General features: G+C 44.8%; 1 long non-coding RNA gene across 1 annotated transcript; it reads left to right on the top strand.

Annotated features, from left to right (window-relative positions):
• The first annotated feature begins 4396 nt into the window (after positions 1-4396).
• On the top strand, positions 4397-11545 carry LOC134295563 (uncharacterized). Its single transcript, XR_010002192.1, has 2 exons — positions 4397-4502; positions 10413-11545. It is a non-coding gene; the product is annotated as an uncharacterized LOC134295563 (long non-coding RNA).
• The last annotated feature ends 727 nt before the right edge of the window (positions 11546-12272 follow it).

Here is a 12272-nt window from a genome sequence, read left to right as displayed (position 1 = left end):
TCTTGATTTTTGAACTATCTTTTACAAAGTCCTGGGGGGGGGGTGGTGGTCACCTCGATCACCATGGGTTTCGAAGAAACCCACTCCCCCACACTCTGACAGTTATCACATGAGAGGAAATCACATAACTAGAATGTCTATTTGATGGCTTCAAGGAGCATTTCTTTATTCTTAACTTATGGGAGGTTTTTTGTTTCATGCATGTTCATACTTGCACAGAGAGGAAGGGGAAAGAAAGAGAGGGGGAGAAATCTGCTTTCTTCCATACAGTCACCAGCAAGGAGCGTATATGCTGTCCTTACAGTACATAACAATATTAATTTGTCAATTGGTTTTCTCACTTTCAGAGTATATGAAAGTATTCTAAATGACCTACAAGAGACACTGAGTGGAGAGTTGGCAGATTGCCTATGTTTCTTTCATCATTTCTGGACAGATTTTGTAACTTTATGAAGTTATAACCATTACAACTCTTTCAGTTCTTGTGATGTCCATTCTTTGCTAGCACATACAATGTGATGTGGTGGCGAAAAAAGCCAATGGGATTTTGGCCTGCATAAATAGGGGTATAGCATCTAGATCCAGGCAAGTCATGCTACCTCTCTATTCTGCCTTGGTCAGACCACACCTGGAATACTGTGTCCAATTCTGGGCCCTACTGTTGAAGGGAGATGTTGACAAGCTGGAAAGCATCCAGAGGAGGGTGACTAAAATGATTAATGGCCTGGAGAACAAGCCCTATGAGGAGCGGCTTAAAGAGCTGGGCATGTTTAGCCTGCAGAAGAGAAGGCTGAGAGGAGACATGATAGCCATGTACAAATATGTGAGGGGTAGTCATAGGGAAGAGGGAGCAAGCTTGTTTTCTGCTGCCCTGCAGACTAGGATGCAGAACAATGGCTTCAAACTACAGGAAAGGAAATTTCATCTGAACATCAGGAAGACCTTCCTCACTGTGAGAGCTGTTCGGCAGTGGAACTCTCTTCCCCGGACTGTGGTGGAGGCTCCTCCTTTGGAGGCTTTTAAGCAGAGGCTGGATGGCCATCTGTCGGGAGTGCTTTGAATGAGATTTTTCTGCTTCTTGCAGGGGGTTGGACTGGATGGCCCATGAGGTCTCTTCCAACTCTACAATTCTATGATTCTATGAAATGAAAGTGCAGGAATGACAGGTAGGAAAAGTGAGTCTGATATGTCATCCAACATCCCATTGAGAGCAAAACTATCAAGTGGCTGAACTACTATTTTGGGAAGGGAGCTCTTCTGCAATCAAATGCAAATAAATATGTCATATCACATGTGCAATACCTTCAAAAGAAGTCAGCCGAAGGTATGAATATTCACATGCTTTATGCTGTGACAGAATGTGCTATCAACACAATCAGCTGCTGAAAAATTCAGCAAAAACCATAAAAGGATCTTCTTTTAAACAAAAGGATACCATGGTTGATGATATTGAAAGCTGCTGAGAAGCACCAACAGAGACACACTCCAAACTATGGTTGGTGCTTCTTTTTTTGTTTTCCCATGAGATTCTTCAGTTATACCAGTGGTTCCCAAACTTATTTGGCCTGCCGCCCCCTTTCCAGAAAAAATATGACTCAGCGCCCCCTGGAAAGGGGGGCGTGGCTTAGAGGGGTGGGCGTGGCTCCTGCTCAAGATGGCAGGGCTGAGCCTCTCCCCTAGTCCAAGATGCAGGGCTGCAAGGGGAGGTGGGCGGGGCCACAAATGGGCAGCCAGGACTGAGATGGGCAGAGTTACAAGCTCTGAGGCAGGGTTGAGCTTCTATCCCTGTCCTGCGGTGCCTGCCAGAACACAGGAGGTGGGGCTAGAGGAGAGGGCAGGGCCTCTTCCCAAGTACCTGATGGGGTTGAACCTCTATACCCCACCCCCGTGTTCTAACAAGCGCCTCAGGGGAGGTATACAGAGGCTCATGGGGAGAGGCCCCTCTCCCGCCCCTAGCCCCGCCCTTTAGTCCTAAAAGGCCTCAGGAGAGGTATAGAGGCTCAGCCCTGTCTCAGGCTCTTGGAAGGAGGCCCCGCCCTCTTCCCTAGCTTCACCCTCTATGTCCCAACAAGTGCCTCAGGAGAGGTATAGATTCTCAGCCCTGTCTCGTGCTCTTGGGAAGAAGCCATGCCCACTCCTCTAGCTCCGCCCCCTGTGTGTCCTAACAGGCGCCTGAGGTGCTCAACCCTGTCTCCAGCACTTGGAAAGAGGCCCCGCCCCTCCTCTGGCCCTGCCCCTGTGTCCTAATAGGTGCCATCACCGCCCCCTAGATTGCTCCAGCACCCACTAGGGGGTGGCAGCGCCCACTTTGGGAATCACTGAGTTATACTGAGCTGCTGTGAGAATGAACAGAATTACACCATATATTTCAACAGAGGCCTGTTTTCCTCTCTCTCAGGTATGGCTATGCAAAAATTTTCCTCACTTTAAAAAAAGTCTGCAGACCATGATGATGTTCTAGTAGTATTGTAAATGGTTAGAGACTATTTCCTATGCTACTGCATCTGCAAGTAGAAATGAGCTGAAAGCTTAAGGAATGTAGGGGGATAACAACACTCTCATTCTGCATATTTCTGGTGTCTTTATAAAATAATTTTGCCCCTCTCCTGTTTTGGAAATATCCTACCCCCAGATCTGATGCACTCCCATCCTTCCCCCTGTCTTATTTTTGAACTAAATGTTCATCAGTTGACACTTCAGCAAAGCTGCCCTAAAGACGAATTACCAATTTGTATTCAAAGATAGTCTAACTGGAAATTGTTCTAGAGGTTACAATAAATGAGTAGTTGCAATGAGGTGCCAACTCTTTTGGATCAATCCTGCCAGATGTGACTTAAAATGCCATTATGAAAAAGAGGTCAATTGCCACTATATAGGAGGATGACATCCAGAATAAATTCTTTCACTGAAAGGCTTTAAGCAAAACTCCAATTTTCAAATCACTTGGTCTTCCTTTTACAATGATGTTCAACTTTTCTGGATTCAGCATGTCAACAGTATCTGATTATTCATCATTATTTATTACATGACTTGGGACATGTAGTCACTTGAACAAATGGTTCCATCATAGCTGTTGACTTTTTCTTTCATTGAATTAACTCTTCTTTATGGAACTGACCACACTGCACATCCTGGACATGAGGAGAAAGAAAAGTCTTCTAAATTACCTCAGAAGGATGAAAGCTCTCAGTTCTCAATGCAATTGTGACATTATGTTGATGAAGATATTAAAGTCAGAGCTGGGGTTGTTAAGGTGCAATTCTATTTTGCATCCATAATTCAAGAACATTGTCCATGGAATAAAAAAAATGCAGAACAGGCACCTTTTTGAAGTCACTAAGATTGACTCAAGGAATAGTTTCAGATCCTAAATAGCATAGCTATACTATTACCAATAATTTCATGTTATTTTACACTAAATTAGAATCATTGTCAAATAGAACTCATGGGGGATTGGAAACTGTGGCTTAAATAGAGTTAATGTACTCAGTATCAGAACTGTAAAGTGTTCTGAAAAATATATGAAGTTCAAAATAGTAGAGCCAGTAATATTCATGTATATGGTACCGGGGCAATCCTTCTCTATTCTGCAAAATGAAAATGCTCTGCTGGACCAGAACCTAATGGAAAAACACACCCACAAGAACGTAATGGCAGCTATTGAGCCTATTATAGAAGTGGGTTTTGGCAATTTGGATAGCTCTTTTAAATTTAAAATTGAAATCTAAAATGAATTCAACACTCCATTCACATAGGCACCCCCACTACTGAAAGTATGACCCAACCCAGTCTGTTTTAAGAGAAAGGCATTAGTAAAAATGTAATTGCCAATAGTTGTTTTTATTTCTCCCACATACAATTGCTTACTAATGCTCTTTAGGGCATCCCCTCAGCTTTATGTGGCCAACTTTTCCCCTAGAAAAATAATCTAGAGGAAATGGAAGACCAAAGAAGTAAGAAGCCATGCATTGCTCCCTGAATGCAAAAGATAGCCCTGGAAGAAAAAGGTTATTCTGCCATTTCTCTGAAAAGACTACATATTAGGCTTAGGCTATAGCAATTCTCAACAAGAGCATTCTGTGATTCACTCTCTTATAGGAGTTAGGCAAAAGAATAAATCCATCTTTTTCCATTGAAGGATTGAGCTATAGGGTACATCCTCCTTTTAGCACATACGGAGGTGGGAAAACAGCTTTACTTAAGAAATGTCCCTATGTAATCAATGATAAGATTGATTTCATAGCTATTGTAAATTGAAAGAATCTTTTGCCAGGACTCCTTAAATCTTTTGAAACGGCTCCATGGAAGAAATGATTAACTGCTCCTGAAAAGTACTAATTAACTATTAGTTTGGTGTCTTGTTCCAATTCCCTTTCGCATTCCAGCATTCATTAGGAAGAGTTATGCAAAGCAGAAACTTCACATTGATTTTGTGAGCTCAAGATATTTGTCACTGACCAAAAACCAGGAACTGCACACAGAGCTGAGATGCAATTATGGAGGTAATATTTCAGTATTTTGCTCAGAAATATTCTGCAGTAGATAACTCCAGTCAGCACTCTATTTCAGATGAGGTTTGTGTTCCTCTGTAAGAATCATCAAGATCTACATATAGAGATGCACTCATAGAATCATAGAATAGTAGAGTTGGAAGAGACCACATGGGCCATCTAGTCCAACCCCCTGCTAAGAAGCAGGAAATCGCATTCAAAGCACCCCCGACAGATGGCCATCCAGCCTCTGCTTAAAAGCTTCCAAAGAAGGAGCCTCCACCACATTCCGGGGGAGAGAGTTCCACTGCCGAACAGCCCTCACAGTGAGGAAGTTCTTCCTGATGTTCAGGTGGAATCTCCTTTCCTGTAGTTTGAAGCCATTGTTCCGTGTCCTAGTCTGCAGGGCAGCAGAAAATAAGCTCCCTCCCTCCTCCCTATGACTTCCCCTCACATATTTGTACATGGCTATCATGTCTCCTCTCAGCCTTCTCTTCTGCAGGCTAAACATGCCCAGCTCTTTAAGCCTCTCCTCATAGGGCTTGTTCTCCAGACCCTTAATCATTTTAGTCGCCCTCCTCTGGACGCTTTCCAGCTTGTCAACATCTCCCTTCATCTGCGGTGCCCAAAACTGGACACAGTATTCCAGGTGTGGTCTGACCAAGGCAGAATAGAGGGGGAGCATGACTTCCCTGGATCTAGACGTTATTCCCCTATTGATGCAGGCCAAAATCCCATTGGCTTTTTTAGCTGCCGCATCACATTGTAGGCTCATGTTTAACTTGTTGTCCACGAGGACTCAAAGATCTTTTTCGCACACACTGCTGTCAAGCCAGGCGTCCCCCATTCTGTATCTTTGATTTCCATTTTTTCTGCCGAAGTGAAGTATCTTGCATTTGTCCCTGTTGAACTTCATTTTGTTAGTTTCGGCCCATCTCTCTAGTCTGTCAAGATCGTTTTGAATTCTGCTCCTGTCTTCTGGAGTGTTAGCTATCCCTCCGAGTTTGGTGTCATCTGCAAACTTGATGATCGTGCCTTCTAACCCTTCGTCTAAGTCGTTAATAAAGATGTTGAACAGAACCGGGCCCAGGACGGAGCCCTGCGGCACTCCACTTGTCACTTCTTTCCATGATGAAGACGACGCATTGGTGAGCACCCTTTGGGTTCGTTCGCTCAGCCAACCACAGATCCACCTAACCGTAGTTTTGTCTAGCCCACATTTTACTAGTTTGTTTGCCAGAAGGTCGTGGGGGACTTTGTCGAAGGCCTTACTGAAATCCAGGTACGCTACATCCACAGCATTCCCTGTATCGACCCAACTCGTAACTCTATCGAAAAAAGAGATCAGATTAGTCTGGCATGACTTGTTTTTGGTAAATCCGTGTTGACTATTAGCAATGACCGCATTTGTTTCTAAGTGTTTGCAGACCACTTCCTTAATGATCTTTTCCAGAATCTTGCCTGGTATTGATGTGAGGCTGACCGGACGGTAATTGTTTGGGTCGTTCTTTTTTCCCTTCTTGAAGATAGGGACCACATTCGCCCTCCTCCAATCTGCTGGGACTTCTCCTGTTCTCCAAGAACTCTCGAAGATGATTGCCAGTGGTTCTGAAATAACTTCCGCTAGTTCCTTCAATACTCTTGGATGTAGCTGATCTGGCCCTGGCGACTTGAATTCGTTTAGAGTGGCCAGGTGTTCCTGGACAACTTGTTTCCCTATTTGGGGTTGGATTTCCCCCAATCCTTCGTCCATTCCATGTTGCTGAGGTTGAAGATGGCTTTCTTTTTGTGAGAAGACCGAGGCAAAGAAGGCATTAAGCAGTTCTGCCTTTTCCCTATCCCCTGTCACCATCACCCCATCTTCTCCTTGCAGTGGCCCTATCGCCTCCTTTTTCATCCTTTTTCTACCAACGTAAGCAAAAAAACCTTTTTTGTTGTTTTTTATGTCCCTGGCAAGCCTGAGCTCATTTTGCGCTTTAGCCTTGCGAACCTTTTCCCTACAGGAGTTGGCTATACGTTTGAATTCTTCTTTGGTGATTTCTCCCCTTTTCCACTTCTTGTGCATGTCACTTTTGAGCTTTAGCTCAGTTAGAAGTTCTTTGGACATCCATTCTGGCTTCCTTGCACTTGTCTTATTTTTCTTCTTTGTTGGCACTGTTTGCATTTGCGCCTTGAGTATTTCACTTTTGAAAAACTCCCATCCATCCTTAACTCCCTTGTTTTTTAATATCGGCGTCCATGGAATGCCGCTCAGTAATTCCTTCATTTTTTGGAAGTCAGCTCTCTTAAAGTCCAGAATGCGTGTTTGACTTGTCTTAGTTTCAGCATTCCTTTGTATTGCAAACTGCAGGAGCACATGGTCACTTGCCCCTAAGGATCCAACCACTTCAACTGTATTGATCAGGTCTTCCACATTTGTTAAGATTAGATCAAGAGTTGCTGATCCCCTTGTTGCCTCTTCTACCTTCTGGACCATAAAATTATCTGCAAGGCAAGTGAGGAATTTGTTGGACTTTGTACTCTTGGCTGAGTTTGTTTTCCAGCAGATATCGGGATAATTGAAATCGCCCATGACTACTATATCTCTTCTTTGTGCCTGTTTGGTCAGCTGTTGACAGAAGGCTTCATCAAGTCCTTCATCCTGACTCGGAGGTCTGTAGTAGACACCCACGACGAGATCTTTTTGAGTCCCGGTTCCCTTGATTCTTATCCAGATGCTTTCAAGCTGGTTTCCCGGATTACAGTCTTGCATTTCTTCTGCAACGTAACTGTTTTTGACATATAAAGCTACTCCCCCTCCTCTCCCCTTTGTTTTATTTCTGTGAAAGAGGTTATAGCCCTCAATGGTTAAATTCCAGTGATGGGAGTCATCCCACCAGGTTTCAGTGATGCCTATGACATCGTATGTGTGGTGCTGTGCTAGGAGTTGGAGTTCGTCTTGCTTATTTCCCATGCTCTGAGCATTAGTGTAAAGACATGTAAGCCCCTGTGACCTCCCCTCGAACTGTTTATTTGGGATTATTGTGCTCTCTGTACTTGGTCCTTGCTGTGTTTGTGCAGCCCTCCGTTTAGCCTTTCGGCGGTTCCCTGTGGTCGTGGGTAATATAGTGTTCGCCAGGCTGTTGTTCCCCTCCCCCAGTGGATTTAGTTTAAAGTGCGCCTGATGAGGTTTGTGAGTCTGTGTGCAAAAAGATGTTTTCCTACTTGTGTGAGATGCACCCCATCGCTTGCCAGTAGTCCATCCTCTTGGAAGAGTAGACCATGGTCAAGGAAGCCAAAATGCTCCTCTTGACACCATTTTCTGAGCCAGTTATTGACCTGTACTATTTTTCCTGCCCTTGTAGAGCCATGTCCTACAACGGGGAGGAGGGATGAAAAGATCACATGTACATTATACAGTTTTAGCTTTGTTCCCAGAGCTCGAAAATCATTTGTGATCTTTTGAAAAGTATGCCTAGCGGTGTCATTGGTACCTACATGAATCAACATAAGGTGGGGAGGGTGATGGGGCTTTAGGAGCCTGCTGAGCCTCTGAGTGATATGGTGTATTTTTGCCCCCGGGAGGCAGCATGTTTCTTGAGCCATCCCATCCGGTCTGGAAATGATGGCTTCCGTTCCTCTAAGGAGGGAGTCACCTACTACCAAGACCTGTTTCCTTTGAGGATTGACAGGGTCCCTTTTGTGCAAGACAGTGTGTATGTCCCCTGAAGAGTGTTCCTGTTGAAGTGAATCATGTAGGTGTAAAGTGTTGTCCTCCTCCTCAACATCCCCAGTGCATTCATCAATGACAATCCATTGAGATACATCCGAGAGCCCATTACTCTCCCAAGGATGTTCCTGTTGCTCCTGGTCTATGATTGGGGATGGAGCATTTGCATGATTACATAAGTGTGACTGTGGTGATGCACTGTCCCTGTCAGGGCTATCCCCTGCGCATTGATCCAGGATGGTCCACTGAGTGGTATCTAAGAAACTGTGGTCCTCCACAAGATGTGTTTCCTGATTGTATGTTAATGATGTAAGAATTTCAAATCTGTTGTGTAAATGCAGCTGAGCAGAGGAGTTCTGTGGAGGCTGCCTGGTCCTGCGTCTCCTTCTATGGGTGACCTCCTTCCAAGCCTGAGGGTTGTCTACCTTTGAGTTGATCTCCCCATAAGGTTCCTGATCATGGTCTTGGTGGTGTTGGTGTGATGCAGGCTGCTGATCTACAGCAGCGTGTTGTGCAGTGTCCAAGAAGAGCTCGAGTGCCTGAATGTCCTTAAGGGTCTTAATACGGTGCTCGAGCTGTTGGATCCTCTGCTCCATCAGAGTCATCTGTTTGCATTTAGAGCAGATGTAGTTGTCTAGTTTTTGTGTGAAAAAGCGGAACATGCGACAGCTGGTGCATGTGATGGGAATGTTTTGCTTTTGTTGCATCTCTTGGTGAGCGTGGTGGCCAAGTGGGATCTTTGTACAGTTAAGTAATATGCACGCACTTTATGTGCAGACTGCAACAAACCACGTCTTTGTGTATTTGTTTATGTTGCTTTGTTTCCTGTATGTACTGCAAAGGATAGTTAGTAAAGGTGCTGAAGGCGCGCGTGACAATGGCAAATAAAGCTTTCCCAGAAACTCAATTAACAGGGGACAATGTCTGCTGTCAATCAACTTAAGTACCTGGCTCTCTTTCAACACAACAGTCACACAACAGTTAGACTTTGACCACAGGAGCCAAGCACACACTCAGTTTAAAATCTTAGCCAAATCTTAGCCAAATCCTACCTGAAGCCAGGGAGCAAAAATGTCCTCCTGCTGCCTCTGCTTCTGCGAGAACCAACTGCCCTTCTGGGATCAGGCTCTGGCAGAAACTCACACTGGCAAATAAAGCTTTCCCAGAAACTCATTTAACAGGGGACAATGCCTGCTGTCAATCAACTTAAGTACCTGGCTCTCTTTCAACACAACAGTCACACAACAGTTAGACTTTGACCACAGGAGCCAAGCCCAAACTCAGTTTAAAATCTTAGCCAAATCCTACCTGAAGCCAGGGAGCAAAAATGTCCTCCTGCTGCCTCTGCTTCTGCGAGAACCAACTGCCCTTCTGGGATCTATATTCCAAAACATAGTTGCAATTCAAGCTGTGAGGTAAACATGATTCTGTCCTCTCAGAGAGGGGATTGACTAGGGAAGACTATTGAGAGAGGGCCCCACAGTTTCCCATTCCAGCAAATTCTCCCATCCCTTCCCCTGCTCTCTATCTCATCTGTCTTGAACATCCAAATGGATCTGAAAAAATGGAGCAGCATTTCCCAGCACACAGGTGGTGTTATTACCACCTGGTTAAGACTTTGCTGATAGCATCATCTTGATTAAATGTCTTCAAGCACTTTCATTTCAGATGGGATCTGCGCCTGGAAATAAGTCGAGTTTAATGGCTGGAGTCCAGTAATTCACTTAGCTATTTACTTAAAGCAGACTTCGGCAGATTGTATGTAGAGAGCTGCATCTAGCTATGAAATGAAATGGGAAGAATCTTATTTATTGCCAAAACTGATCTTGCATGTCAATGCTGAGACAACTTCTTATAGTAGCTGGGAAGTTTAGGGAACACAGCTCTCAAATGCTATCTTGTTTCCCATACTCCTTTATTGTCTTTTGAATGCTGTGTCTCAAATCAATGTAGGTAGCATGGACTTATTCTACAGCAAAGTACAAGTCACACTTATATGTCTACAGCACCTATGCCTTATCTGCCACCATGAACTGGACATTTAATGCAAAAGGAAGGGGCAAAGCACAGTCCATGAGATGACCACATACCACAGAACCATTTTTTGTGACTACTAAGCTTTAATTTTGATTTTAAAAAACTCCCAAAGATCTTTAAATGACCTCTAAGAAGACAGAAGTATTTTTATTGCATTTTTCTCTCCTCTGTTTCAGTCCCAAGAGGCCTTTTCAGACACCTTAAGTCAAGCTGTCAAACTCATTGTCCAGAAGGTAAGAGCTTCTACAACAGCATTCCTACTCCTTGCCTTCTGGACCACAAGAACTGCAAAAACTGCTGCTGAGCACGCCTACTTACAAACTGGGTGTGGCTCCCTGCACCTATTGCGGCTTCCACTTGAGGGCAACTGCTTTTGGGTGTGGGTCATTAGACCCTTTAAGAGCCTCCTGACTCCAATGGCAGAAACATGGCATTTCCACAGCTTTTCTACTGCTTTAGCCACCTTCTTCCATGAAAAAGCTAAGACTAGAACTCAGGGTGACGTGGGTTGCCTTGGGGGTCAGTTTTAGTGTTACTGAAGCAAGAAGAGAAAGAGGAGTGGGAGCCTAGCATGGAAGGAGAAGAGAAAGAACTCTGTCTACCATTAAACCCATAAGACCTGACCAAGCGAATTAAGAACCGTGTTTTTATCTATTACCCCTACACGGCTACCGGTTTTCTAGGACTTCCATCCATCCATTCTTCATGTTGGAGCATCGTACTGTGACTGGAGGTGCCCTGTAGTCTTCTGTTCTTTTGTTCCTTGAGGTGCTGGGCGGCTGCCGACCGAAGGTTGTGGGCTGCTGAGGGCGGTGTGTTCTGGTGGCGCTGGGGCACTTCAGTGGTGATGTGTACTCGGTGGTGTGTCCCTGGTGACGTTGGTGTGCTCCAGAGCTGCTCCAGCGAGCCTAAAAATGGCTGTGATCAAACCGCTGTTGAAAAAGCCATTACTGGATCCCACTCAATTGGACAACTATCGGCCTATTTCCAATTTCCCCTTTTTAGACAAGGTCGTGGAATGTGTGGTGGCCGCACAACTCCAAGCATTCTTGGATGACACTGCCTATCTAGATCCGGCGCAGTCTGAGATCTAGGCCGGGACACCTGCTCGGCCCCACAACTATTGTCTTGTGGGGTCCCACAAGGGTCGGTACTCTCCCCCATGTTGTTCAACATATACATGAAGCCACTGGGAGAGATCATCTGGAGTTTTGGGGTACAGTGTCATCTGTATGCAGATAATGTCCAGCTCTGTCACTCCTTCCCACTTGTCAATAAAGGGGTCGTTCAGGTCCTGAACCGGTGTTTAGCCACTGTGTCAGACTGGATGAGGGAGAACAAATTGAAATTGAATCCAGACAAGGCAGAGGTTCTTGTGTGCTCCTGTACCTTGGGAAGTCTGACTTGGCCACAGTAGCCCACGCTCTGGTTACATCCCATTTGGATTACTGCAATGCACTCTATGTGGGGTTGCCTTTGAAGATTGCCCGGAAGCTCCAACTAATACAAGGGGCGGCAGCCAGATTAATAACTGGGGTGGCATACAGGGAGTGTACTATTCCCTTGGTAAGCCAGCTCCACTAGCTGCCGATATGCTACCAAGCCCAATTCAAAGTGCTGGTTTTGATCTATAAAGCCCTAAACGGTTCTGGCTCATCTTACCTGTCCGAACGCATCTCCTCCTATGACCCATTAAGAACCCTTAGATCATCTGGGAGGTCCTGCTCTCGCCTAAAGAACTACAGAATTCATTTATGGTCTCCCATACAGTTACTAATCATGGCTAATCCTGCTTAGCTTTCTACATAGTATATTTGTCAAGAACAATGTTGGTTGTGAGGTTTATTCTGGTGCCCTCGTTCTTTCCAAAATCCCATATATCCAAGGTTACCTCACCATGGTTATTTGGTGGAAAAGAATTTGCCATGACTCAAAATTTTCAAAGCATCTTATCCGTAATGATGGCTTTATCCATTACTGGCTTCCTTTTATAGTAAGGTAAAGGTAAAGGTTTCCCCTGATGTTAAGTCCAGTCG

The sequence above is a fragment of the Anolis carolinensis genome, chromosome 1 (assembly GCF_035594765.1).
Source record: "Anolis carolinensis isolate JA03-04 chromosome 1, rAnoCar3.1.pri, whole genome shotgun sequence".
Classification (NCBI taxonomy): domain Eukaryota; kingdom Metazoa; phylum Chordata; class Lepidosauria; order Squamata; family Dactyloidae; genus Anolis; species Anolis carolinensis.
Note: the sequence above shows the minus strand (reverse complement) of the source record. Positions and strands in the feature narration are given on the sequence as shown.